Genomic DNA, 16,561 nt, shown 5'->3' on the forward strand with positions numbered 1-16,561 from the left:
CTCTACAATTCATATTAGGGAAGAATAATCCAAGTGGAGTTTTCCAAGTAGTGAGCTATACATGGAATTATGCATGTGTATAGCTATGCTTGCTCCATCTAAAATGTTATGGGCTGGTTATTTTCAAAAAAGGTAGCAGATTACCCATAGTTTGAAATCTTTCTGAGCATCTGTTGTTCCCACTGTCCTCTTGAAAACTGGACTTTGTATTAGTTATAGGTATGTGGGTGAGGAAGGGGTATCAGTTTCTTTGTACAAGCTCAGTGACTGGGAATCCCTGAGTTTTCTGAGTTCAGATGGACAGTGGTTGTTTTATATAGATTTAGATATTGCTCAAATGCCACAAATGAGTATTGAAGATTTCACTCTGGCTGTAAGTATTGAAGATGTTTAGAAGTTGTAACATGTTATATGACTCAGTCACGCATGTAGCTATGCTTCTTTACAAGTAGTTATTTAACAGAACATGTTTGGCAATTAAGCATTTAGCTTCACAAATTTAAATTTAAAAAAAAAAAAAAACAACAAAAAAACCACAAATAAGTGAATGGACCTCTAAACCTCTTGATGGGGAGTTGGAAAATCCAGCCCACATGGCAGCACCGCAAAGGAGGATGAAGGTGTTAAGTTGGTGTATCAAGTTATACCTCTGATCATTGGTGAATCATTTAGAAATATGACACTGATTCCATCATGAATCAGTACTTCTTACTCTTTAAAAATACATTGTTGTAGAAACCGTAGAAAGTTATAAACAGAACTGTCCAGAAGTAAAATGTTCTTCTTCTATGACTCTACACCTGTTACAGTTCCTGTTTAGGGAACAGAAACACGTAACAAAAAACCCAACTCTGCAGTTCATTATCGAACTGAATTTTAATGGTAGTATTAAACATTTGCCTTATACTGGGATAACTTTTACAAATACTTATGAAATGTTGCTGTTGGAAAGGCACGTTATGATTGTGATCTCAGCTATGCTCAAACATGGTCCATAGATGAGAATTCATTAATAAGAGCTGCATTTCCAACCCAGTTTGACTCTGTAGCTGTGCAGATATGCTTATCAATTAAAATTGTGTTCAGCATGTAACGAAGGTTTGTAATTCAAGCCTATTGAAAAATAGTGGCAAACCTAAACTAAATAATTTATTTGTTTGTTCGCAGTGTTGTCAATTTAATGGTAATCCAAAAGGAAAAAAAAACAAAAAAACAAAAAACAAAGAAACCAAAACCTAGTAGTGGAACAAATGTCATGTCTCTTCTCTCTTTAGTTGCATTATTTAGGTTTTTTGGATGCCTTTTCTTTTGTTATATCAACCTCAAAATCATAGAGGGTGACAATGATCCTTGTCATGTTTGGCAGTGTGTCCTTGCCATGATTCTAGTGATTTTCAGAAGGAATTATGAAGAAATCCTTTGTGTCACATTATATGTAGGAATCCTGCAGACAGTATTTGAACGTAGCAGGCACATCTCTGAGGAAAATTCTCCATGAGCAAGACTGATATATTTAAGAACATATCTTAGACAACCTGTCTGTGGTGCAAATTACAGATGTGAGAGGTAAAACACTTTTAAAGTAAATGTCAAAACATATTATCATTGAAAACTACCATGTCTTTTCATCATTCACTTCTTCTTGATTCTCCATAATGGGAATATGCAGGTCTTAAAAGTAATTTTTGCTGTGCAGAAAACAAGACAAAAATGTGTCTTTATACATATTATACATATGTATATGTATGTTTGTATCTATAAAGATACCCACATGTATAAAAATTCTGTGCTGACACAAGTATTTCATGAAGCTATAGAATTTTATGATGACCCTAAGCAGACGTTAGTTCAAAACTGACTCTGCATGCAGAAATCAACCAAAATGTCAAATAATTTGTGTGAGAAATCTAATATGTTGTTCCAGCTTATCAGTTTATAAACTTCCAGTTTATCTGACTTGTAAATTTTCCTTTTATGATAATCCATGCAGTGTGTTAGTAACTTTTCTTGTTGTAACTCAGTTTATTCCAATAGAAGTGTAAATGTGTTTGAGTAAATGTTTCTCAGGTGCACCTTGCACCTTTGCTATCCCAGATATGTTTTCTTTTCATGTCAACCAAGTCTAGCTCTACTACTTGAATTCCTGTACAACTAGTATCCAGGTTGGCAGGAGTGGACTGTTAGCCGTTAGTCTTCACAGGTACTTTTAGTTACTGTTAATTATCTGGTGTTTATATTCACGTGTTTCTATCTGAAAAGCATGTTTTTATCCATATAAGTCTGAAGCATATTTGAGAATATTTAATAGTTGCTCATTTTTCTGGTTGTAAATTATCATTATCTCCCACAAATATAACTAACTCAAGACCATGATTTTATAAACAACGAAGGATAATTTTTAAGTGACTTCACTCTTCTTGTTTTGTCACTTTCCATCTTTCTCCAAAGTTTAGAAATAGCGAAAATAAGGTTATACTGTTTCATCTTTTCATATATTTTCCTCTGAAATAATATTTATGCAGTGGCATTGGATAATGTGTTCTAAAGTATTGTAATTCCATTGAAAATGTAAATTTGAATACAAAGAAGTGATACATTACGAGATTGGCATTAACTAGTGACCAGCAGAATACTTGTCACCATCTCCAAATGAAATAAATCTCTCCAGATTCGTTCATAATACTTTTCAAAATAGCAAGCTAAAGGTGCTTTAAAGGAAAAGTATCTGAAACTACCTTTCTTTAGGGTCTGCTCAGTGTGTTGATGGAGTGGTGTCCAGTTTCATATCTGGCTGCATAATTCATAGTCCAAATCAAGAGCAAAATAGTGTATATTTTGGACAGTCTTTGGGGAAGTTCAGTTTGGAGGTGATTTCCATACAGATAAAGCTATAATGGTCTGTGTTACGTGTAATTTTATTCTAACAGAATTTGTATTATGTAAAGGGCAACAAGTTGTCTTTGAGATAGTGTTAATTTTAAAAGTATACGCCTCAAAATTAGCAAATTGAAATACCCTGGCTGACTTTTTTCATGCAACTTCGAGTATAGTCTGATTCTTTAAAGAATTGTTTTAAAGTAAAACATGATTGTGACCATAATGAAATACCCATTACAATTCTGAAATCAAGTATTTAAGGCCTTTGGGAGGGAGAGGTGAAAAAGATGGATCTGAATGCAATGTAAGACAAGCCCTGTGCTTTGGCTGTTCTGTGCAGCTCCTGCTTTCAGCAGAAATGTGCTGGTGTCGTCAAGGTGACTTACTATAGCAAAACCCCCGGGCATCTTGACTTTCACATCCCCTTGCTGGGTTAAGTACAAATGAAAATAGACAGGAACGTGGTATTTACGTTTTATAAAACCAAGTATTTAAAGACATTCTAATAAACTTATCTTGAAAGCACTGCTGTGCACTAGGCATGGTATCATGACAGCGTCTCTGCAAGTGTTTCTGATACTGTGGTTTAGTCTTGTGGTACCTCTAATATTATACTGACATTTGCAGCCTTTGCACTGCGCATTATTGGCCAATATTTGTGATACGTGACATTCTTGCTAAGTACTGTCAGGTACAATCTATCATGAAACAATCCTTTAGAGTGTACACGGAGACTACAGTCTTTCTGCAGAGACACACATCCTTGGGAAGATTACATTCTGAGTTTAAAATTATATGTGCCCTAGGAAATTAAAATTATTAGGAAAAATCCATACTTTAGGCCAGAGTAAATCATCTTGCTTTACCAAAATAGAAAAATTACCTTCAGGTGTGACACTAGCAATTTAAAATTAGCCATGTAGCTCAAGACAGCAATTTTTTTATGTGGTTCATGTATGACTGTTCTTTTCCACAGAGCTGTAGTAAAACCACTTAAATTATTTTAAAGATGCTTAGACAAAATTGTTCAGAAGGTTTTAATTGCATCAACTACATACTGATAACCTTCCAGTCTGCCGTAGACAGATAAGGATACAGACTTTGGGAACTGGTACAAAAATTTTTAGGTTAGTTCAGACTTCTGTTTTTCAGGAACATGGTCAAGGACTTAATTTGGCTTCTGTGCCCTTTATGAAAGAGGAATAAGGTCACAGATTCTTCTGCTGCTAAATAACTGCAGATGGATTGGACACAATCGCTGAAAAAGAATTTTCATGATCTTTCTAAATCAGATATTTTGTTTAAACACATGCCCTCTCTTTTCCTTTTGAAAAAAAAGAGGTGCAAAGTTCATATAGAACTGAGATAAAGCCTTGGCTTAGTTGTGTTCTGCAACTGATGACATTAGGAAATAACATCCTTCTCAGCTTAAGAAGAGGTGTGGACCCATTGCGTGATCATAATTGAATAAAACCATTTTGTTCTTGTGATAATTAAGGATATAAGAACTGCCTGTTACAGGTTTTGTAGATTTGTTGAGGTAGTGCACTTTAATAAATTGCTGGAACATGTTTGTAGGTGTAAAGCTTAAGCATCAGGACTGGATTGTGCATTGGTACACATTTAATGTTTCCAATATAATTCAAATACTCATTAATTTGCATTTTATTATTTTATTTATTCTGATACCATGTTTCAGAGAGAAAATTATTACTTTATTGGATCATCATTTTTTGAACTGTTCTAACTGTAATTAACCACGTAAAGTAATGCCTTCTAAATTACATTTTCAATTACTTGTGACTAAAATTATCTTAAATTTTAAAAAATGGATTTGTCCTATAGAAAGCTTCATTGCTTTATCAGTGTTGTTTGTAGTAGAGCCCTAGATTAGGGTAACTTGGTTTTTAAATTAAATGTCAAATATAATTTGCTATTAGAAACATAAAGTGTATGCCTGTAGTCTGAAGGAGAAAAAAGCCACTTCAGCATCATTTAGTACTGATATATGCATAAAATCAGCTTTTTACCAATTAGATAATGCCTGGCAGAACAAAAAAGTGTGTGTTAGGTTTGTATGTGTGTGTTTATGTGCGCACAACTCTGCTTTTGTATGTATATGTCTACATGCGTATACGTACATACAGTGCTGTAAATATAGGAATCTGAAATTTGGTCACAGATCTTCTAGAAATAATAGATTCAATAATTTCATATTTTTCATAAATTATTAATGACTTCTGAAATGTGAAGTTCCTGCTCTATTGGTCGTTGACATCTGGGGCTGCTGGTGTGTGAGTGGGTGTGTGATTGGTGTAAGCTCAGTAACAGTCGTGCGTGGGTCCCTATAAACTGTGACCACACAAGCCAGCTGTCACAGTCAACAGCAACAGAGGAGCAGGTGGGCATAGGAATTAAAATGCGATGAAGAAATTGTAAGGAATGCATTTGGGGACTATATTGTGGTAAGACTTAGTGTGAGTTACAGTTATTCAAAGTTTTCATTGGCAATCTTCAAAACAAAGAGTTTTGTCTTCCTCATTGAGATTGAAAAGAACCTTCTAATGAAAAGGGAGTTCAATTTTTTTATTTCTTCTTATCATGTACAGCAATCTATTTTGTAAACCTCTTGAAGTAATGCTTTTTCCTAGGAAGTTAACACAGGAAGGTAGTGTGAGGTAAGCATTTTAATATATTCAAGAAGTTAGGATTTTTTGGACGAGTCTAATATTTTAGGGAATGTTAATCTAAAGGGAAACTTTGTGTGTGTCGTTAATTTAAAACCATAACAGCATAATTTTTAGCATCGTTTATCATTATCACTTCTGTTTACTGCAGGGAAGACAGCAATGACATCAATTCCACAAATGCCAGCGTTTGTATTCTTTTTTATTTTTTATTTTACAACTTTGTCATTTAAAGTTGCAGACAACAACTCTTTGAGGGGAACAGAGGGAGGCGAGCGAGTGCTTGGCCTGCAAAGTGTAAAGCTCTTGAGGAGCAGGCCTGTGGCTCTCCTGCTTTAAGAGAGCTGAAAGGCAAGCTGTTCCCAACAAAGACAGCACTACACATCCTCTTAATGCTTTATGCCGAAAAAAAAAGAGTTCTTCTGCCTGTATCCCCATGAGATGAACGGGAGTGGATTAATCACTGCTCTCCTGAGCAGCTGCCAAAATGTACAATAAATATCAAAACTTCTTTCCTGCTCATTTTCTGAGTCTCGATATGAACTGCTAACAATTTTAAGTTAAAGCACATGAAGTTTTATATGCTGCAACAGGAAAGGTGGTATCAAAGAGTTTTAAAGCATCTTTCATATGAAGCTTCTTGTCCAAACTCTTACCAAGGCTCATGAATCTATGCAGAACAGCTTCTGCATAAAAGCTTAGATTTGCTGCATGAAGTTTTTAACATATGAACTCTATATTTTTACATTTTAAAAAACTGTTACATTATGTACTTGAAAGTAGCTTGCAGGCAAAACATCATCGTCCAATACTTAAGGCTGGCATAACCTTAATCCTCATACAAATTTAAATGTAAGATACAGAAGAGGGATATATGCTACCAGCCAAAAATGTTTTTCATGATTGTTATAGATTAATGTTTGTATATAGAGACAGTTTAGAAGAGAAATAGCATTTTTTTTTTAATATTTCAAGAAAATGTCTGCTTTTCCTTTTCAGTAAATATTGTATTAAGGTTCCTATATTTGTTTAAGTTTATCCAGTTCCCTCTATAACTTTAATGTCTGATATTTACCCTTTAGGAAGGGAAAATATTACCCAAGTTATTCCTTGATGACAGAATGATGCTTGTGTATTGCTATTGAGTACCCTATTACTATTCTGTTACTTGCATTTATTTGCTTTTTTTTCTCCATGTTCACTCTGACCTATATATTTTCAGATTTGTTTCCGCATGCTTTGCCACTTCCCATGTTTATATTTTTACCTGTCTTTCCTCACTCACATTGATGGTATAAGAAGCTGTATTAAAAGTGTCAAAATTATCTTAAATCTTACAGCTGATGTTGTTTTCCCGGGAACTCAGGTTACCATCTCGTAGCATTACTGAAATCAGGTTCTGTGAATGTAAAGGGTCATAAATTTGGTTACTTTTATGGACTGAATTCACTGCTAGTTCCTTGTTACCTCTATTTCACATATTCATTGCAACCTACATCTCAGTTGTGTTCTTGTATCTTTCCCTATGAATGCCTCACACAGCCCCATTACATCTAAGGGAAAAGATAACTTAATACAACATTTACTTATATTTCTTTATGTAATGCTGAGTTTCCATGTATAGAAACTTCAGGGAAATGCACACACCTTATATCAACACTCTATGTTGAACCGATCTGTACTGGACAGCTGTGAATAGAATATGCATTCCAATTGTTCAGATATCCTAGAGGAAAGCTCTTCAAATAAAATAATTACATATTGTAGATTCGTGTGCAAATAAAGTGCTTTGGAGACTGAGGAATTTATAGAGAAAAGTAGCAAGAACTTCACTGCCAAAATGACCAAGGAAATTTATGGCTAAACACAGGCATGGAAAGTGGTGGGTTTTGCTGAAATCTGTCATATAACACAGGCATTGAATTTTTTTTTTTTGTATTATGTGTATTATCAGCCCTTCCTCTCTAAAACACTTCTGACAGGATTTGTCTCCTTAATCTTAACAAATGCAGTAGGTAGAGCAATACTGATCTTTATTATAAATATATGTATATCTATGCTTTAGTAATTCTTAAAGAGGTACTTGATTAGTATGCAAATATGTTCAGGTTATCAGTCTAAAGCATTTTCTGTTGGGAGTTTGTTGATTAACATTTTGTTATATGAGTTTTTGTAGGAATTTCTTCTCCAAATTATGTTTGTGTTTCAATCCATTGCTCAGTGCATTGCTTGGAGATGGGGGCAGGAGGAAGAAGTTTCAGGGGAAACTGTTAGGATTAGATCAAGTGCATGTAATTCTGAAAATTCATACTGATCAAAAAACCTACCTAAAACCTAAGTAAAAAAAGTACCAAATGGATTTTAAAAACAGTTTTCATTTTGCTTTGCTTGCTTTTATTTTAAGCCTTGGGTGAAGAATAAAGGCATTGACGCACTGAACAATAAATTATCTTGGCCATTCTTTTTGGTTGCAGGTACTGAGTGACTGGTTTTTATCATTACTTTGGTTGCTTTTAAAGCTTCCTACTTCCACTCTCTTTAATAGCCAGATTGTATCTCCAGATACTTTTTCCAATTGACAAAGCAGGATGGGAAGATAAAGTAAGGGAGGGGTTTGAAGGCAAAAGAGAGTTAATTACTTCCTGCAACTCCCAGGTTCCTCGTATACCGCTTAAGATATTCAGCACTTTTCAGTGTGCCTTTTAAGTTTTATGTTTAAAATAGCAAAGAAGTAGATTTTAAAGATAAGAATGGTGTCATTAGGGAACCCAGAAGTCATATAAAGTTAGAAGGACAACTCAAAGAAGCTTTCACCTTTAACTCAGTCCATATTCTGCAGTCCAAGTAATACGAGTGATGTATACAAATCAAGAACTGTATATAGATGATTAAATGCAGTGGCTGGTGAATGTCCTGGAAATACATGGAAGCCCTTTGCCAATATCAGCAATGCACTGTTAAAAATAAAACTACATTGAGGTGAAATACATGATGGCAGAGCAAAAATGCTAAAGGAGTTAGAATTGCAGTAAGGAAAAAGGAAATGCTGTTCTTGTCTTTCGTTTTCACCCATCATTTCTGCAGATGTAAGGAACGTCTCCAAACCTTTTTGTCAATTGCTATGCAGAAATGCTAAGGAAAAGTAAAAATCAAATCGTGCTTTATGAAAGCTTGTTTGTATTCGACATTGATAGGTCTTCAGATTTTATGCAAGGTGAAAACCTGAGATTTTGCTGTAGCTTTCATTCAAACTATTAATATTTCTTAACCACTTTTATATTAATACCTGAGATCAGGGGACGTTTCTCAGCTGTTTTGGTCTCCCTCCCTGAAACACACCCCGATGTCAGAGCGGGGCATGGCTCCCACCCCTTTCGCCCATTTGACATGTATTGCTGAAATGGTCAGGGTAAAACAAATATTATAGACTGGGCATCAGCAAGAATTTTTTTTGCAGGTCAGATTAGTGGGAACCTCTAAATACTGTTTCAAGTTTATACAATGAAAGGATTTCAGAAAAGCATCTGTCAGGATTTTGTGTTATAGCCAGGACATACTGGAGCTGCCTTTAGAGCTTACTTTGGTTCCTGAATTTCTGGTGTGATATTTCACTCTGAGTGAGACAGAATGCTGCCCTGGTTGAATTTTTTGTGTTTATATTAACTTTGCATCAAGGAAAGGCAATGCACCTACATTGGAGAGATACAATTTTAATTGCTTTGAAGTATAAATATTAAACAATATACAAAATAAAAATGATTATAGGCATATATAAATATATCATTATTGGCTTGTACTTAGTTTTAAATTGTTTCTGCTGGCAAAGAGAGCTCTGTGGTAAAAAAAAAAATGTACAGGCTGTTCAGTTTCTCCAGCTCCATTTTTCACACTTTTTCTACTTCCCTGCAGACACGATCTGAAAGCTAAAAATTAACCTAAAAACCATGGCACATCATTTTTTATTAACTTGAAATCAGTTTCTCTATAAAGCTGTACGAAGCACATTATTGTCACTATTTTGGCCTCATTTGCCTTGGTGAATGGACAGCTTGATCTTGAAGTGATGTTGTCTTAAAGTAAGTATTATTATCACAACAAGGTCGTTGGGTTAAAATTCTTTCATACATTTTCCTATTACAGGCTCTTTTGAAGGTGTGTTTGAGGGATTCTACTTGTCTGTTTTATCTAACCAGAGAGTAGCATGGTAAAAGGGCCGCAGATATCACTAAAGGTGCCCTTTTTGCTCATAAACATTTTACTGTACATACTGAAGCACACTTTTTTGCTTTGTATTTTCTTAAAATTACTTACTGCCCCAAAGGAAATGCCTAAATGGGCATTCTGTGTGATGTTTTTCTTATATATGTAAAATCATTTTATTTTGTCTGAATTATCATCTAAGTTTACTTTTTAATTCCTGAGGGTTATCAGATGATCATTAAATCTTGATTTTCTGTCAGGAAGAATTAATAATCTTGACTTCTGAGTTAATTTAGAAGCAATAGGGGATTGGAGTCAAATATTTGAATACCATTCCAGTGTTAAATCAGTTATTCATGTCTCAACTCTAGGCTGACTGGTAGATAAAAAATAAATTCAATTAATAAATCCTTCTTTGCATCTTTTTCCACCTCCTCCCCCTCAGCTGGGTTAAAAATGCACATGATTTCTGTTGGGATTGCTGTTTGGGTGTCCTGTCTTTAGAACATCTTTTCATACGAGTTCTAATAAAGAACTTATGTAGTCCTATGTGTAGATCAAATATAATGCTATGTTAAAGTTTAAAATATATTCAGTAGAATAAAATAAAAGTTGGTTTCTGATTGAATTGAATTCGTCAACTTTATTTTAAAGGAAAGATAAAGGATTTACTTTCATATTCTAACACTACCTCACAAGGAACAGCCACGTAACTATAGATCCAGTGTTTCTTATTATCTATGACAATATTTTGGTTGAGTAGATACATTTTAACTCCTCAATCACAAGAACCTCTGAGAGAAAAAAACAATTAAGCTGCAAACATTTAAGAGATTTTCATATTCAGTTTCACGTTTTATGTACTTTTATGTCTAAGTATCAATGAATATAGAGCCATGTTGTCCCTGCACCTTATAGTCTCTTGTAGCGACAGGCCAGACTGCTCTTGTTGACACAGTGTGGTCACCCCCCATGGATCATGGCTTTACAAGAGGTAGTTTTATTCTCTGCTTTCTTTCTTCTCTTTATTTAACTTGTGTGTGCTGCTACACCCCACTTAATGTCCTATCTCTATACATAAAATATATTGCATACATTGTAAATGTACATATATAGTACACATGATAACAAGCAGGTTTACTAGAAGCTGCAGGAATGTGTTTAGTCAAAAGGTTGAAACCATGCTGGTTTACTGTTATAAAAGTTAGCTTATATAGCTCATTTTGCTTTCCTGCTGATAATGCATAGGCTTTCTATTTAAAATAATATTTATACTTTCCAGAACAAAAGCTATTTTTAATAATGTTTTGTTAGTTTCATGACTTTTTTTCTGTTATGCCTTTCAGATAAAGGGCACAAAATCTCAATAGACAAATATTGTTTGTGTGGGAGCAGGACAATTTGATGTAGTTTCACCTCAGATCAGTTCGTTTGCATTCCAGGCAGGACTCATTAGGGTTTTGACATCCATGTATATTCAAACTTTGTGGGCATATCAGATGACAGCATATTACTCTTTTGTACCTTTTGGTAATTCCTGTCTTCAGTTCTGTTTCAGACATAATTCTACTGTAAACAAGGGTTTTCTTTGCAGATGCAGTTTTCAGTGGTGACTGAAAGTTATACAACAACTGAAAGCAGAATCGAAAAGATTATTACAACAGTTTTAGGCAAAATAATTTACCAGATCCTGGAAACTGCCCTATAAGGTTAGCATATGTCACATATTTACAGTGAAGTAAAGCTGAAATTACTTGTGCTTCATGTTTTCAGACCATGTAGACTAGAGAGCCATCTGTCAATCAATCCTGTCCTTACAGATACAGTCTTCGCTATAATAAGGCCATAAAAAGTAACCAAAAAAAGTGTCACCAAAAAACCCCACCACACCAACACCCTGTACAGGTTTCACATAGCAGAAATCTGTTTTCTCTTGGTGTTTCACAGACAAGTCAGTGCTGTATTTTTTTTCCTTTGGTTTCTTTTTACTTCTTAATTTCCTTCTGTTTCCCATGCTGACTTTTCTCAGTTACGTGTCATTTTTCCTGTGGTATGCAACATATAGAAATCTCAGTGGCATCTCAAGAATTTGTGAAAAGTTGCTGTTCTTCTTGGTATATTCTTATTTGCTGTTAGAGCAGATTCTGTCAGTATTTTGTTTTGTTGGTCAAATACATCAGAAATTGAGGCATAATTAAATTAAGGAAGGATAACTAAGATTTCTCAGTCTTCCACTTTTTTCCTGCCTTCCGTTATTACCCCTGCACAGCTTCCTTGCTGGGCTTTTAGTGCAAGGTGTTGGGAGACAATCTCAGGAGCTGCTTCTTTCTTTACTTTTACCTAATCCAGGGAGGCTGTTCTCCCCACTGCAGCCCTGACTCGAGTCCCTTGGGCTGTCTGTGGCATGGACAGATGTTTGATGACATATTCAAGAGTCTTGGTCCATGTGTTCATTGCATCTGCATCTGGATGCGTAGTGTTCCTCTGGGCAATATGAACAGAAACCCAGAGACACAAGCCAGAAGTGACCTGGCTTATGCTCTACTGGGTGCCTCAAATGGAATGAGTAGGGAACCTCGCTGAGGGATGCACCTGCTCCGCAACACCGGTGTGGAGTTGTACCTAACTATGGCTGTTGTAGTTATGAATAAGTTAGTAGCAATATTTTACATCTATTAAATTGCGAACCATTACGGATAGTTTTGTGCAGTCAGGAATTCATCAGGCAGCAGGAGTCCTAGTTCTACCATATCTTATCACTGAGTCCTCTGAGAGCAGTGAAGATCCCCTATCTCTAACTTTTGTTTATTTTTGCAATATATGCTTTAGCCTGTAGGCATATGTTAACTATTTTAAGAACGAAGCTAAATAATAGATGTTAATTTATTTTAATTATGTACAGCTAGTTAGGAAGAAGCTTCACTGAAGAGTTCTGGCTTAAGCTTTGAACAGATTAGAAAAGATAAATTGGCAAAACCCCCTTTTCCTATTTGAAAAATATTTCTGCAACCAGAGCCTTGGCATTTAGAACTGCTAAGAGTGTGGATGAAAATACTAATGACAAGCCAAAAATAACTGCTGTTAATACTTATTTCTGAAGCCCTGAAATGTGCTTGCCAAGAGTTGGGGAGTTGATAGGGTGTGAGAAAGGTTTGGAAGGGCTTTTGGAAATCATCTAGTGCAGCTTCCTGCTTGAAGCAGGAATATCACCACACTAGAAGGAATCAACTGTGATTTGTCAAACCAAGTCCTAAAAACCTGTAGAACCTCCTGGGTAACCCATTTTAGTGTTGCCCTGCGTTACTAGTGTGGAAATCTTTTTCCTAACATTTAAGCTGCAGGTTTGGACTGCTGTCTCTTGCTTTACATTCTGCCGTGACCAAGAAGCATTTGACTCAGGTTTTGTGATGCGCCTTCAGGCAGCTGCAGATCCCTCCTTGGCCCTTCTCTGCACAAGAGCAAACAAGCCCAACTCCTTCAGCCTCCTTATAGTTCATGTGAACAGTCATCTCACAGATCATCTGAAAGAAAAAGCAAATTGAATTTTCATCCTTTCATAAGGAAGAAATATAAAGGCTGTGTGGTACAAATTAATTTGGCTTTTTGTACAAAAGGTATTGCAAAGGCAGGGGATTGGAGGTGTAAGAATAAATTATTTTAGTGTATTATTTGAATATGATCAATATTAGTATTATAGATAAAATTTAAATCCTGTAGAATAAGACTTAATGTTTAGTTACATCAGTTGTCAACTATAGGTGGGGAGATCTTTAATTGCATGAAGCCAGACTGGATGATTAAGCAATTTTCTGAGTAAAAGAAGGAAAGACAGCTTAACCACTGACCAAACTACTAGGATTAGATCCAGAATATCTGGGGCTAAGCAGTGTGCTTAAATACTGACTCTGTATTTGACCTTGTATTTTTTAAAGATACCTAAAGTTGACTTATCCTTTTCAAAAATGTTTTGGGAAAAGTATTTAAAATTGTTCATTAGTCCATTTCAGTGTTTTTTTGAAGAAAAATAGGTTTGGGTCTTCATTTAGTCAGTTTATTGTAATTTCATTTGAGTGTTATTTTTAGGATTTTTTGAGAACATTTTCAGACCTGTATTTTTTTTATTCAAATTTCATATGGCAAAGTTTTTTTGAATGGCCTACTATGAGAGCATTCTTAAGGAAGAATGAAAATTTACAACTAGTTTGAAAGTGATTTGCTCATAGTGTCTTTAAACTTCAAAATCATAATTGTTTTCATATGTTGATCATTAGTTAAAAGACTACATGTGAACAGTAACATAGATGATGATAACTTTTACTAGTTTATTATAAAGCATATGAATTTCCAGACATTGTACAGGTAGTCATTACCTATGTTGTAAATAAAAATCAGAAGTCTTGGATATCAGTTATTTAGATTAACTATTATATATTTTTTTCTAGTGAGACTTTGCATATTGAATGAAATAATAAATAGTTTCTTCAAAGCAATTAAGGCATTTTTATTTAAGGTGCCTTCTGTGAACAGTCTTGTAATCATCTGTATGGGATATCAGAGAAGAAAAGGGGATGATTTGGGGTTTTTTTTTGAGAGGCAATTTGTGACTTGAAAAGTTTTCATAGTCCTTTTGCTGGACTGCCAGGCAATTGCATCAGTCACATCAAACAGCTGTGACTGAACATACGCTGATCACGATGCAGAGTGACCTTTCAGTTTGCTCATCATTAAACTGAAGTTACTAGACCTTTCAGCCTGGTGTGGGTTTTTTTTCAAGGCACCCTGCTGTACTTTTCCTGTTTAAACTCTTGAATCATTACCTATCTTAAGGATCTACTGTACCCTGAAGGTATTGTGACATTTTACTAATTCTTTCCCCTGGACTTTCTAGACATTACGGCTGTGTCACACTGGGCTGGACTTGAAGTACATAAGGCTTGTTTTTGAACTCTAAGTCAAAACAAACACAATGTATCAAATTGCAGTTAGCACTTGGACTCTTTTTTACAGTTTCTACATCTGTGCTGTTCAAAGAGCATTTAAATGCATTCTTGTCAAAAATGTAAAAAGGGGATATGAAAACACATACTTCAGAGCAGTTATCGTCCTCATTGATTTTTCTTCCCCTTCTGTATTGTAGATATTATTTTTGGCCCTTTGCAAGCATGCTGTTTTATGAAATACATATTTGCCTTAAACTGCAGTTAGTAGTACCTTTGGAATACAAGTGGCAAGATTTGCATACCTAGTGAGAAAAATCTTTGCACCAAATTGTGTATTAAAGATTTTGAAAATAATTCATTTGTAGTTTGCTTTTCCATTTCTGCAGTGTAGAATATTCCAGAATCACAGATATGAATTTCACAAAAATTAAAAAGAATGTTTTTTAAGGTTCTCATCCCTACATCTGTGGAGTTGACTTTCTCTATCCAAAGCCTGGCTAACTTGCAAGTCAGGTTGTTAAGCTGAAATTTAGGCTGTCTTTTGTCTACTATTGGTTTCTTTTGCTATTTTTAATTTAAATATTACATTAGAAAACATGGGAAGTTTGCTAATTGATTTTTTCATTCAACATAAACAGGTGATAAGGTAGTTTCAGAGCCTCAAAATATCATTTGTTCTTTAAGTTCACATCGCCTCCTTGAGTATCTAGTGCAAGAGAAGCACTTGGATATCAAGAATTATCATCAGTGTTCAGCAAAGTCTCAGTCCTGTTTTGTAGAGAGTGCTGTGTAGAACATCTAGTTAAAGAGAATACAAACAAAAAAGATAATGTGTCTTTTGATCAGAAGTTTAATTCAACAAAACAGACTTTGCATTGTGTGTTTGAAATCTGATTCACTCTGCTTCTGGTGGACAATGGACAAGCTGTTCATGATTTTTGTTGCTTTGGCTTTAGAAATGAAAAGGAAATGCATGGAACAGGTGGGTGGTGGCTAAAAGGCTGCACTGTCTAGTGAATTGCAAATAGGTGTAAACTGTTAACACACTAACACTTTGTTATTTGTAAAGATGAAACTAGTTCAAGCATGAAAAAATATTCCCTCAAATGGAATTGAAGGAGCTTGTAGTTAAAACTGTTTGCATACAGCAAAACATAATTCTAAAGGACATTGCCAGCTTTGGGAAAAAAAAAAAAACAAACTGATGGATTAATGTTATTTTGGTGGCATTAAGGATGTATTTTTCTAATCACTTTATCTGGCAGCAAAATCTGTATAGGTTTCTATTCTCTCCCACTCCAGACCGAGGCTCCTGGCTTTCTTCACTTCCACCAAAATTCATAATTTGCTTGTTTGTTTGGGAAACCTAGTTTGGGAGTGGTACTGTAAACTAGGTTTCTAAAAGGGGAAAAAAAAAGTTGAAAAGAAAAATAATGTTTCTTTTGTGGCATAAAAATTACTTTGAAGGCTAGAAGACATCTAAGAGGAGACATGGGATTCTAAGTTCTATTCCATGTGACAGTAAAGATTACCTAACAACTTTTATCCTTATTAGCAATCAAGTCCTGTGTGTTTGGAAGATGCTTAAGGCCAAAGTTTGTCCCTGAATGACTTGCTCATTTTTCTGCAATCTCAGCAGTGACCTGTTCTTGCCTCTTCTGCTGCCTCATACCCAGCCAGGCTACCCTTGCCCTCCCCTTCCCTTCTGTTGCTTCAGTCTGGAAAAGGGCCAAGAGCAGAATTTAAATTCCAAAACCTTCCTAAGCATCTTTGTATAAGGTGTCATTACTGCTTTCCATCCAGCCCAAGTTACTATAAATATATTTATTCAAGCTTTACATTCACACACATTGCATG

At 35.1% G+C, this 16,561-nt stretch overlaps 1 protein-coding gene across 6 annotated transcripts in view; it reads left to right on the forward strand.

Annotated features, from left to right (window-relative positions):
* The window catches only part of DIAPH2 (diaphanous related formin 2), a 212,389-nt gene that overhangs the window by 178,514 nt on the left and 17,314 nt on the right, over positions 1-16,561 (forward strand). Inside the window, exon 28 of one of the 6 annotated variants that reach the window (XM_065077868.1) lies at positions 1-16,561. This exon is cut by the window's left edge and continues 20,625 nt beyond it; it is cut by the window's right edge and continues 12,773 nt beyond it. The exons of the other annotated variants lie outside the window; for them this stretch is intronic. The gene's annotated coding sequence lies outside the window, so the exon portion shown is untranslated. 6 annotated transcript variants of the gene reach the window in all.

This window comes from Columba livia, chromosome 12, assembly GCF_036013475.1.
Source record: "Columba livia isolate bColLiv1 breed racing homer chromosome 12, bColLiv1.pat.W.v2, whole genome shotgun sequence".
Lineage (NCBI taxonomy): Eukaryota > Metazoa > Chordata > Aves > Columbiformes > Columbidae > Columba > Columba livia.